We start from the raw sequence: 12,092 nt of genomic DNA on the forward strand, positions 1-12,092 counted from the left end.
GGGGGGGGAAGAGGCTTTTGTTTGTGCTCTTTGTCTTGGGAGTGCATTCGCTCTTGGGACTGAGAGGGACCAGACATCAATCCAGGTTCTCCCCATCTTTCTAAACAAGTCTCTCATATTTCAAACTTGTAAGTAAAAAGCCAGGCAAGGCATCTTAGTTTTACTTTGTTTTCTCAACTTGTAAATGTACCTTTTACTAGAGTGTTTATCTTTGTTTGCTGTACTTTGAACCTGAGACTAGAGGGGGGGTCCTCTGAGCTCTTTAAGTTTGATTACCCTGTAAAGTTATTTTCCATACTGATTTTACAGAGATGATTTTTACCTTTTTCTTTTAATTAAAAGTCTTCCTTTTTAAGAACCTGTTTGATTTTTTCCTTGTTGTTAGATCCAAGGGGGTTGGATCTGTATTCACCAGGAGTTGGTGGGAGAAAGAAGGGGGGGATGGTTAATTTCTCCTTGTTTTAAGATCCAAGGGGTTTGGATCTGTATTCACCAGGGAATTGGTGAAAGGTTTCTCAAGGCTTCCCAGGGAAGGGAATTAGCTTTTGGAATGGTGGCAGCGGACCAGATCTAAAGCTGGTAGTTAAGCTTAGAAGTCTTCATGCAGGCCCCCACATTTGTACCCTAAAGTTCAAAGTGGGGAAGCAGCCTTGACATGGTGGCAGAGCGGTGGGATTCATTTTAAACCCAAAAGCCAGTAAGATTTTTTTTTCCTTCTAACTGCTTGGAAAGCAGAGCTGAAGGTAGATGCATATCTTATCTCTCCTTGCCTGAAGGCAGAGGTGTTAAGTTTTTTTAACAAGGGCCTTTGTTAAGAGAAGGGTTCAATTAATGAGCAAACGACTGGTAAAAGGAATTTACAAGCTGAATTGTTTTTTTTTCTTTTTACATCCTCGGGACTAGCTAGTTAGAAAGTCTCTGTTAACTCAGCAACAGCCTGAGCTGAGTACATCCCAGTTTCAGTCAACTGCAGAGGGGTGTGACCCAGCACAAGAAAACAGGAAAATGACTACCAAAGAAGTAGCTAACAAAATAGAACTGGCCAAACTAGAAGCAGAAGAAAATGAAAGAAAACATCAGAGACTGCTTCAATTAAAAAAAACTCGAGACCGAGCAGAGAGAAAGAGAAGAGAAAGCCAAAGAGGAGGCCCACAAGAGAGAGATGGAGCTGAAAGAAAAAGAGATGGAGGAGAGAGAAAAAGAAAGGAAGCATGAACTGGAAGTAGCAAGGGCTAGGCCGGATACACCAGCCAATCCTAGCAACTCCTCTCCAGGTACCACTTCCCATCCCAGAAAATTCCCCACCTACAAGGCAGGCGATGATACTGAGGCCTTCCTAGAAAATTTTGAAAGGGCCTGCCTTGGATACAGCATCACTCCAGACTAGTACATGGTAGAGCTGAGGCCGCAGCTCAGTGGACCCTTAGCAAAGGTGGCGGCTGAAATGCTTAAGGAACACATGAACAGTTATGAACTTTTTAAAAACAAGGCCAGACTCAGAATGGGGCTAACACCCGAGCATGCCCGTTGGCGGTTCAGAGCCCTAAGGTGGAAACCAGATGTGTCATTTACCCGACATGCCTACCACATTGGGAAAAATTGGGATGCCTGGATATCAGGAGCAAATGTTAAATCTACGGAAGAGTTGCCCTTCCTAATGCAAATAGAGCAGTTTTTAGAGGGTGTTCCTGAGGAAATAGAAAGGTACATCCTAGATAGGAAGCCCAAAACTGTAACCGAGGCGGGGGAGATTGGAGCCAAATGGGTGGAGGTGGCAGAAAAGAAAAAAACTAGTAGCAGTTGGAGCGAATATCAGAAGGGGCAACCCAAAACCAAACCTTACCACCGGGGACAACCCAAGGCCCCACCTACATCCCAAGGGAAACCCCAGACGCCTTCTCACCCCACCACACCAGTCTCCACCAACCAACATCGCCCCGGTGATACCTTAGCAGGGCGATGTTTTAAATGTAATGAACTGGGACATATAAAGGCTCACTGCCCCAAGACCCCCAACCGATTACAGTTCATTACACCCCAATCACACCAAAGATCCCCAGACCCAGATGTCTCTCTCATACCTTCGGAGCGAAGGGAAACCTTGAGAGTGGGCGGAAAGAAGGTTATCGCTTAGAGGGACACTGGGGCACAAGTGTCAACTATCCACCAATCCCTAGTGGACCCCAAACTCATCAACCCGGAGGCTCCAGTGACAATTCAACCCTTCGTGTCACAGTCTGTAACCTTGCCTACAGCCAAGTTGCATGTCCAGTACAAAGGCTGGTCAGGAGTGTGGACTTTTGCAGTCTATGACAATTATCCCATCCCCATGCTGCTGGGGGAAGACTTGGCCAACCATGTGAAGCTAGCCAAGAGGGTGGGAATAGTCACCCGCAGCCAGGCTAAGCAAGCTTGCACCCCCATCCCTGTTCCTGAGCCATCCATCAGGGCCCCGTCTGTGTTACCAGAGACCCAAACAAAGGTGGTGGAACCGGATCCCCTGCCAACGACTGCAACAGCCGTAGTGGATCCAATCCCAGAGACCCAGCCAAAGCCAGTCCCAGAACCGGAACTGGCAACGCAATCAGCACCAGAACCATTGCCAGCACTGAGTCCAGCGCTTGCAAACCCGTCTACAACTCCAATGCCAGAGGGCACCAGAGAGCCTGAACTGGTGGAAGCAGCAGATAACCCTACCCAAGAGGCTCAGCCAGAGCCTGAAATACCACCAGCGGACAGCGGTTCACAGTCAATGGAAACAGCCCCAGCACCTGCATTGCTTCCAGAGGGGCCAAGCCCCAGTCCACAGTCCAAGGAGGAACTGATATCTCCAGCATCAAGGGAACAGTTCCAGGCCGAGCAGGAAGCAGATGACAGCCTTCAGAAAGCTTGGGCGGCGGCACGGAGCACCCCACCACCTCTCAGCTCTTCTAACCAATCCCGGTTTGTTGTAGAACAAGGACTTTTATACAAGGAGACTCTTTCTGGTGGACACCAGGAAGACTGGCATCCTCAAAGACAGTTGGTAGTTCCCACTAAGTATTGGGTAAAGCTCTTGAGCTTAGCCCATGATCATCCCAGTGGCCATTCTGGGGTGAACAGAACAAAAGACCGGTTGGGGAAATCCTTCCACAGGGAGGGAATGGGCAAGGACGTTGCTAATTATGTCCGGTCTTGTGAGGTGTGCCAACGAGTGGGAAAGCCCCAAGACCAGGTTAAAGCCCCTCTCCAGCCACTACCCATAATTGAAGTCCCATTTCAGCGAGTAGCTGTGGATATTCTGGGTCCTTTCCCAAAGAAGACACCCAGAGGAAAGCAGTACATACTGACTTTCATGGATTTTGCTACCTGATGGCCGGAAGCAGTACCCTTAAGCAACACCAGGGCTAAAAGTGTGTGCCAGGCATTAGCAGACATTTTTGCCAGGGTAGGGTGGCCCTCCGACATCCTTACAGATTCGGGAACTAATTTCCTGGCAGGGACCATAAAAAACCTGTGGGAAGCTCATGGAGTGAATCGCTTGGTTGCCACCCCTTATCACCATCAAACCAATGGTCTGGTGGAGAGGTTTAATGGAACTTTGGGGGCCATGATACGTAAATTCGTAAATGAACACTCCAATGATTGGGACCTAGTGTTGCAGCAGTTGCTTTTTGCCTACAGGGCTGTACCACATCCCAGTTTAGGGTTTTCACCATTTGAACTTGTGTATGGCTGCGAGGTTAAGGGGCCATTACAATTGGTGAAGCAGCAATGGGAGGGGTTTACACCTTCTCCAGGAACTAACATTCTAGACTTTGTAAGCAACCTATAAAGCACCCTCCAACACTCTTTAGCCCTTGCTAAAGAAAACCTAAAGGATGCTCAGGAAGAGCAAAAGGCCTGGTATGATAAACATTCCAGAGAACGGTCCTTCAAAGTAGGAGACCAAGTCATGGTCTTAAAGGCGCTCCAGGCCCATAAAATGGAGGCATCGTGGGAAGGACCATTCACGGTCCAGGAGCGCCTAGGAGCTGTTTACTATCTCATAGCCTCCCCACCTCCAACATAGAGCCTAAGGTATACCATGTTAATTCTCTTAAGCCCTTTTATTCCAGAGAATTAAACGTTTGCCAGTTTACAGCCCAGGAAACAGATGACGCGGAGTGGCCTGAAGGTGTCTACTACGAAGGAAAAAGGGATGGTGGCGTGGAAGAGGTGAACCTCTCCGCGACCCTTGGACGTCTGCACTGACAGCAGATCAAGGAGCTGTGCACAAGCTTTGCACCAATTTTCTCAGCCACTCCAGGACGGACCAAACGGGCATACCACTTCATTGACACAGGTAATGCTCATCCAATTAGAACCCCACCTTACCAGGAGTCACCTCATGCCCAAACTGCTATACAAAGGGAGATCCAGGACATGCTACAGATGGGTATAATCCACCCCTCTAATAGTGCATGGGCATCTCCAGTGGTTCTAGTTCCCAAACCAGATGGGGAAAATACGCTTTTGCGTGGACTACCGTAAGCTAAATGCTGTAACTCGTCCTAACAACTATCCAATGCCACGCACAGATGAGCTATTGGAGAAATTGGGACATGCCCAATTCATCTCTACTTTAGATTTAACCAAGGGGTACTGGCAAGTACCACTAGATGAACCCGCTAAGGAAAGGTCAGCCTTCGTCACCCAGGCAGGGGTGTATGAATTCAATGTACTCTCTTTCGGGTTGCGAAATGCACCCGCCACCTTCCAAAGACTTGTAGATGATCTCCTGGCGGGATTGGGAGAATCTGAAGTTGCCTACCTCGATGATGTGGACATTTTTTCTGATTCATGGACAGAACATCTGGAGCACCTGGAAAAAGTCTTCGAGCGCATCCGGCAGGCACGACTAACTGTTAAGGCTAAAAAGTGTCAAATAGGCCAAAACAGAGTGACTTACCTGGGGCACCAGGTGGATCAAGGAACTATAAATCCCCTACAGGCCAAAGTGGATGCTGTCCAAAAGTGGCCGGTTCCAAAGTCAAAGAAAGAGGTCCAATCCTTCTTAGGCTTCGCCGGATATTATAGGCGATTTATACCACACTACAGCCAAATCACTGCCCTGCTGACAGTCCTAACCAGAAAGAAACAGCCAAATGCAGTTCAGTGGACTGATGAGTGTCAAAAGGCCTTTAACCAGCTTAAGGCAACACTCATGTCTGACCCTGTGCTAAGGGCCCCAGACTTTGACAAACCGTTCATAGTAACCACAGATGCGTCCGAGCGGGGCGTAGGAGCAGTTTTAATGCAGGAAGGACCGGATCAAGAATTCCATCCTGTTGTGTTTCTCAGCAAGAAACTGTCTGAGAGGGAAAGCCACTGCTCAATCAGCGAAAAGGAATGCTACACCATTGTGTACGCGCTGGAAAAGCTACGCCCATATGTTTGGGGACGGCGTTTCCAACTACAAACAGACTGTGCTACAGTGGCTTCATACCGCCAAGGGGAATAACAAAAAACTTCTTCGGTGGAGTTTAGCTCTCCAAGATTTTGATTTTGAAATACAACACATTTCGGGAGCTTCTAACAAAGTGGCTGATGCTCTCTCCCAGGAAAGTTTCCCAGTCAACTGGTTAAAAATTGTTCTTGGAATGGAACATGTTAGTTTTTATATAATCAGTAGTATGTCTAAAGGTACATGTGTCTTATTAACTCTGTTTTCTCCTAGAGCTCCAGGAAGAAATCACAGCCAGTGTGGAACCGGACGTCCAACACTATCTGTGATTTGGGGGGCGTGTCATAACTATAAAGGGAAGGGTAACAGCTGTCCTGTGTACAGTACTGTAAAATCCCTCCTGGCCAGAGACTCCAAAATCCTTTTCCCTGTAAAGGGTTAAGAAGCTCAGGTAACCTGGCTGGCATCTGACCCAAAGGACCAATAAGGGGACAAGATACTTTCAAATCTTGGGCAGGGGGGGAAGGCTTTTGTTTGTGCTCTTTGTCTTGGGAGTTTGTTTGCTCTTGGGACTGAGAGGGACCAGACATCAATTCAGGTTCTCCCCATCTTTCTAAACAAGTCTCTCATATTTCAAACTTGTAAGTAAAAAGCCAGGTTAGAGGTCTTCATGCAGGCCCCCACATTTGTACCCTAAAGTTCAAAGTGGGGAAGCAGCCTTGACAACCCCTCAGAGCATGAGACCGCCAGTCCCTCAAGCCCCTGCTCTGACGTGAATGCCACATTACCACACAGGGCAAAATACATAGGACACAAACCATTTTAGGGCTTTAGACATCAAATACCCACTCCCATGGTACTGCATCCATAAATGGAAATCAGTTCAAACTATGGTGCTCCAGTGGCATACATTCCCTTTGAGGAAAAATCTGCCAAGTGAGAGGACCATAGAGCACATTGCAGCAATCTGCTCTGGCGGTAACATAGAGGAGAAGTATGACAGATATGCCTCTTCCAGCGAGTTGTGGGTGAAAAAGTGCACATGGCCACAGCTGCTACTGGGACAGCCCAAAGCAGCCACAAAGTCACAAACCAACAGGCACAAAAATGTCCATGTTGGGTTGAGTTATTTACTGTGTAGTGGTGGCTCTACTGTGTCCTCCACAGTCAAAACTTGAGTGAGATGCTCATACAGTGGCCCCTGAACACTCACCAAGCCAGCTCTTTGTGACTTCACCACCAAAGTCTGCATTGGGTCAGTTTTATTGAGACACCCAATGTTAGCTAGTTTCCGAGCCTAACCTACAGAGCAACCAACTCAAAAACCTTCCCTTTCACTGTTACAAGAAGTCATGAAGCTGCTCATTACAGATGTAGGATCAAAATAGGGTTATACAAATTTCATGCGGCAGGGAGGCACACCAAAGCAGACGAAAAAAAACCTTTATGCCCCTCTGAGACTGTTGCTTAAAACTGGCTACGTTTACGGGTGTGGTTTACATTTCTCTGATGGATGCAGTGTTAGAGGCAGCATGTCAGATACATGAAGCAAGCCTGGGGAGGGGGGCACATGGGAGTAAGGCTTTTCATGGACTGGCAGTACCATGGTTTGTAATTCAAACACACAATAGCAGGGTTATACCCAGCCCCTAGACAACTAAGGTCATACATTCCAGTCTCGGAGATGCAACAACTGAGAGCAAATCCATAAAGGGGGAAAGCGGGAGAGACAGACACTCAAACTGCTGTATGAGTGTTAAAAACATTGTATTTGAGTGGCACAAGGACAGCTGCAATACCTAGACTGACAGCTGGACCAACATTGCTGACGGCATTATTGGCTAGTGGAGCAACCAGAAAAAAGCAGACAATTTGCAATAAGTTGCCAAACAAAATATTAGAAAACGAATATTGCTTACAATGATTCTGCGAGGGAACTGAAAATAGCTAATATCTTTCAAAACTTGGGCTTGTTGGCAACCAATGTGGTCATCTGTTTGATTAAATGCTCTTGTAAGCTGGGAAACTGGAATCAGTCCCAAGATGGAAAGTTAAAGAGCCTCATACAATATTGGACTTTTTTTTGTTTAGTTTACAAAGAAATTTGATGGTAGGCAAGGCTTCTGGGAAAACATTCTGCTTGTGATATTTGAGCACTCTCTCTTACCCAAAGTTCTACTATCTGAAAAACATGCATTTAAGCTTAAATGCCCAGTCATTTTTTTCTTCTGGATTTTTCCTCTTCATGTGGTAAAGTGACCACTCCAAACCCTTTCTGTTGGAACAAAATTATTTTAAAACTCAGTGTTGTGAATTTCTGGACTTTTGTGTAGCACAAGTAAGTTTTCTAAGGACTCCTAAGTTCTAAGGACAGCTTGAAAGGGTGCTAAGCAGAGGAATGGATAGTTTGTTTTTTTTGTAGCTTCTATGTAATAATTATAGCTAGACACAGGCCCCATTAGGAAGCACAGGCCCCATTAGAGAGACAAGGTAGGTGAGGAAATATCTTTTATTGGACCAACTTTCAATAAGATGGGAGAGAGACACGCTGTCGAGCATACACAGGAAACTAAGGGCTTGTCTACATTTACAGCGCTGCAGCCGCTATAGCACTTAGTGAAGCCTTTATCTGCACCAACCAGAGAGCTTCACCTGTGGCATAGGTACTCCACCTCCTGAAGAGGCTGTATGACTACATCGCTGAGGTGGTATGGATTTTCCACACCCCTGAGTGACATAGTTATACCGACATAAGTTGGTAGCGTAGAGCAAACCTAACAGAGTGTCACTGCTAAATATAAGGTGGAACAGGTTGTGTACCATACATAGTTAACATATGTCAAGGGACCATGCAAGGTGAAGTGGCCAGTTAACATCCTTCCAGTCATAGGGGGGAAAGAAAGGATGTGGGGGCATTGTTTGTGGGTTATAGATTGTTGGAATAAGCCATAAATCCAGTGTCTCTGTTCACTTCATGATTTTTAGTGTCTAGCAAAGTTATGAATTTAAGCTCTCAGGCTTATCATTGGAAGTGTTGTGCAGGTTTCCTTTGAGGCTGAGGACTGATAGGTCAGATATAGAGTGATCACTGAAATCTTGTGTCTCACCAACAGAAGTTGGTCCAACAGAAAAATTTACCTCATCCACCCTCTCTCTCCAATATCCTGGGAGCCACATGGCTACAGCAACACTCCATACAAAGAAAATAATTGGTATATTTCTCTTCAATTGCCACAAAAATCTGAGCTGGAGCCAATTTCACAGAATAGAAAATTAGGTAATACAATGCAAGAGGACAGTTTTATTCATCTTTCTTCTTCCACTTGTAGCAACAGCCTCTACCACTGTGAAGGATAAAAGGGACATTTTCAAAATGCAACTCACCGAAAAAGCTCACATATTGCATCTTGCTACCAGCACCTTAGATTATTAGAACAAAATTCTGCTGTGTAGATTTTGCCCTTTACAGCACTTGGGTAATTATCGCAGGTATGGTGGAAAGTAAATACCTTTAATGAAATACTGTATATCTACATGTAATAAATGCTTAGCAGGCTATAACATTTTTCTGGATAAAAATGTAGTAGGTAAAGTAACACTGTGCAGGGGGTTGTTTTTAAGAAATAGAAAAAGCTAATATTTTTGTTTTATTTTACTCAGCACACTTGAGCAGTAGAACATATTGACCACACACATAGGTGACCAAGAACCAGAGCCAGACTCTCAGTTGGTATAAGTCAGAGCAGCTCCCTAGACTCTTTAACTCAGGGGTCTCAAACTCAATTTACCTTAGGGCCAGTGCCAGTCCTCAAATAACTCCCAGCAGGCCAATGTCACTCATGCCACCCAGAACTTGCCCCCCAAAAACTCCACCCCCCCACCTGCCCAAGGCTCTGGGTTGGAGTTTGGGTGGGGAGAAGGTCTGGGGTAGGGATTGGAGTGCAGGAGGGGGAGAGGTTGGGCTCTGGGAGGGAGTTTGGAGGCTTGGGGGGGCCTGGGGAGGGGGTACAGGCTTTGGGAGGGAGTTTGGGGGCTGGAGGCGTGGGGATGGGGCACAGGCTCTGGGAGGGAGTTTGGGGGCGGGGCAGGGCAAGGTGTGTCGGGAGGGGGTGCGGCGCTTACCTGGGGCTCCAAGGCGGGGCAGGCCAGGGGGCCTCCGCATGCTGCTACCCCCAGGCACCGCCCCCACAGCATCCCATTGGCCGCAGGGGCAGGGCGCAGAGGCACAGCCCCGCCCTTGGGCCACAGGGAGAGGACGGCAGCCACTGGAGCGAGCAGGCAGACACCGCTCAGCTCCACTGCGCTGTTGAGCGCCCGGGGGTGGCAGGTGGGGCCAAGGGAGAGACCTGGCCCCAAAACTGCTGGAGCCCTGTGGGCTACATTGGGGAGGCTTGCAGGCTGTAGATGGCCCACGGGCTGGGAGTTTGAGACCCCTGCTTTAACTGATTTATGCCAATTTGTAGCAGCTGAGGATCTGGCCTCTAAAAATCATTACAGCCTCAGAAAAACTGGTTTAGCTAAGGAGGACTAGATAACTTAAGACATTTTTAATGAGGACTATAAACTTTCATCTTTGGCTGCTGATTCAAATCTACAACAGGGGTGTAGCACTCAACACTCAAAAGACTGATTGCATTTTGGTGAATCTGTTTAGTTCCTCAGGGGTAGATGAATACATTACACAACAGCCACCAGGCCAAACTACCACCTTCTCAGAGTAGAGATGGTCAGGGGTAGAGGTACCTTGAAAAGCAATGAATAAGAAGGATCGCTTAGCCTCCTTTCCTCTTCTGTGGATGGGAGAACCTTATTTCCCACATCTATTAATCTAGCATCTTTCACCAGCACTAAATATATTTTACAATTAAACAGGCTAGGTAACATTATTGGGAACTACCTAGGTGTTCTGCAAAATGCAAAAGATCAGACTGATTGAGTCAATTGTGTTTTTTCCCCCCATAGATGTGAAGGCCAGCGGGACCATAATTATCTAGTCTGACCTCCAGCATAACACAGGCCAGAGAATTTCACAACCTGCTGTCCACGTGAAGCCCATTACTTCTGGGAGAGCTAGACTATCTTTGAGCAGGATATCCAGTCTTGATTTAAAGATTTCAGGTAAGGGAGAATTTACCACATCCCTACATAAATTGGTCTGATGATTAATTACTCATTTTGCCCTATATTCACTAATTGTTTTATTCAGTCTGTCCTGTTCTCTCTAGTAATGGCTGTGGCTAATTTCCCCAGCCCTAGAAAGCAATAAACAAGGGGAAACAAAGCGGCTTCATTGAGATACTGTACTGAACATGTGCGCCGCTTTAGGGGCATATGTGCCTCATGCATGCAAGCTCAGAATCTGTTGAATACCAATGTGTGTTGGGGCTATGCTTGCATCTTGTACCTTTTCATAAGGATATAAGTGTATACAATGTAAGACTAAAAGAACAATGCAGGAAACCACTATAATGTACATACAGTAGAACCTCAGATTTACAGATACCTCGGGAATGGAGGCTGTCCATAACTTTGAAATGTTCGTAATTCTGAACAAAGCGCAGTTCGGGCTCCAGCTCCAGCTACTGAGCTCCCTCCTCAGCGCCAGCAGCTTCCTTGCAGATAGCTTCTTTCCCTGGGTCAGACTGAGTTTGCAAGCTTGTGTCCCACTCCTGGTGTGTGTCTGTGTAAAGAGCACGTCCCCCTCCCGGCCGGGGAAGGGTGTGTGTGAAAGCAGCACAGACCCCAGCGCTGCTCCTGCTCTGCCAGCTTCAGCTGCCTTGGGTTGGCAGCCCCAGCATCTTCACCTCCGAGCTGTAAGTGGCTGCCCCACTCTTGGGAATGGGGGTGGGGGTGGGGACAGGCAGCCCAGAGGTGCCTACTTTTAAGATGCAATACAGGCGTAGTACAGTAATTGCTTTTGGGTTGTTGTTGGTTTTTGGGGGGGGGGGGGGAGAGAGGTGGAGTCTCCACTGCTGCCTGATTGGTTATTTTCGGTTTCACATGGTGTCCGGTTGATTGATCAGTCATTAACTCTGGTGTTCTTATCTTTGAGGTTCTACTGTACCTTATTCTCAAACGTAGGCGTATTGATTTTTTCTGTTATTTCAACTGTATGTCTGTATTAACTAGAGCTCCTACAGTTTCTATGTATGCTTAACCAGTTTTATCTTCTTAATTAGCTCTAAGGGCGTGTCTACGCAGCAAAGAAAAAACTCATGGCTGGGTCGTGCCAGCCAGCTCGGGCTCAGGACTGTTTCATTGCTATGTAGACTTCCGGGCTTGGGCTGGAGCCTGAGCTCTGGAATCCTCCCACCCTACAGAGTCCTAGAGCCCAGGCAGTGGCAGCAGATGAAACCTGGACTGGGTCAACCTACTTCTGTTCCTTGAGCTTCAAAACTCACTTGTGAAAAGCCTCTCTTCACCTTTATTTTAGTTTTCTATGAAGAAGGTTTTAATTGGGCACCCCCCCCCCGCCCCAAGAAAGAACAGACAGCCCCACACCTCCTGGGACTCAGCAACAATTTAGCAGCTTCATGAATCCTGATAATCCATCACCACCCCCAAGTGGTCACTGCAAAATCCTTCATCAGATAGGTCTAACATTGGATGGAATACCAGTTTGCCATCAATGATAATGCCCAGGGGCCCACACTTTCTCGCCAGAGGA

Source organism: Malaclemys terrapin, chromosome 4 (assembly GCF_027887155.1).
Source record: "Malaclemys terrapin pileata isolate rMalTer1 chromosome 4, rMalTer1.hap1, whole genome shotgun sequence".
In the NCBI taxonomy this organism is placed as follows: Eukaryota; Metazoa; Chordata; order Testudines; family Emydidae; genus Malaclemys; species Malaclemys terrapin.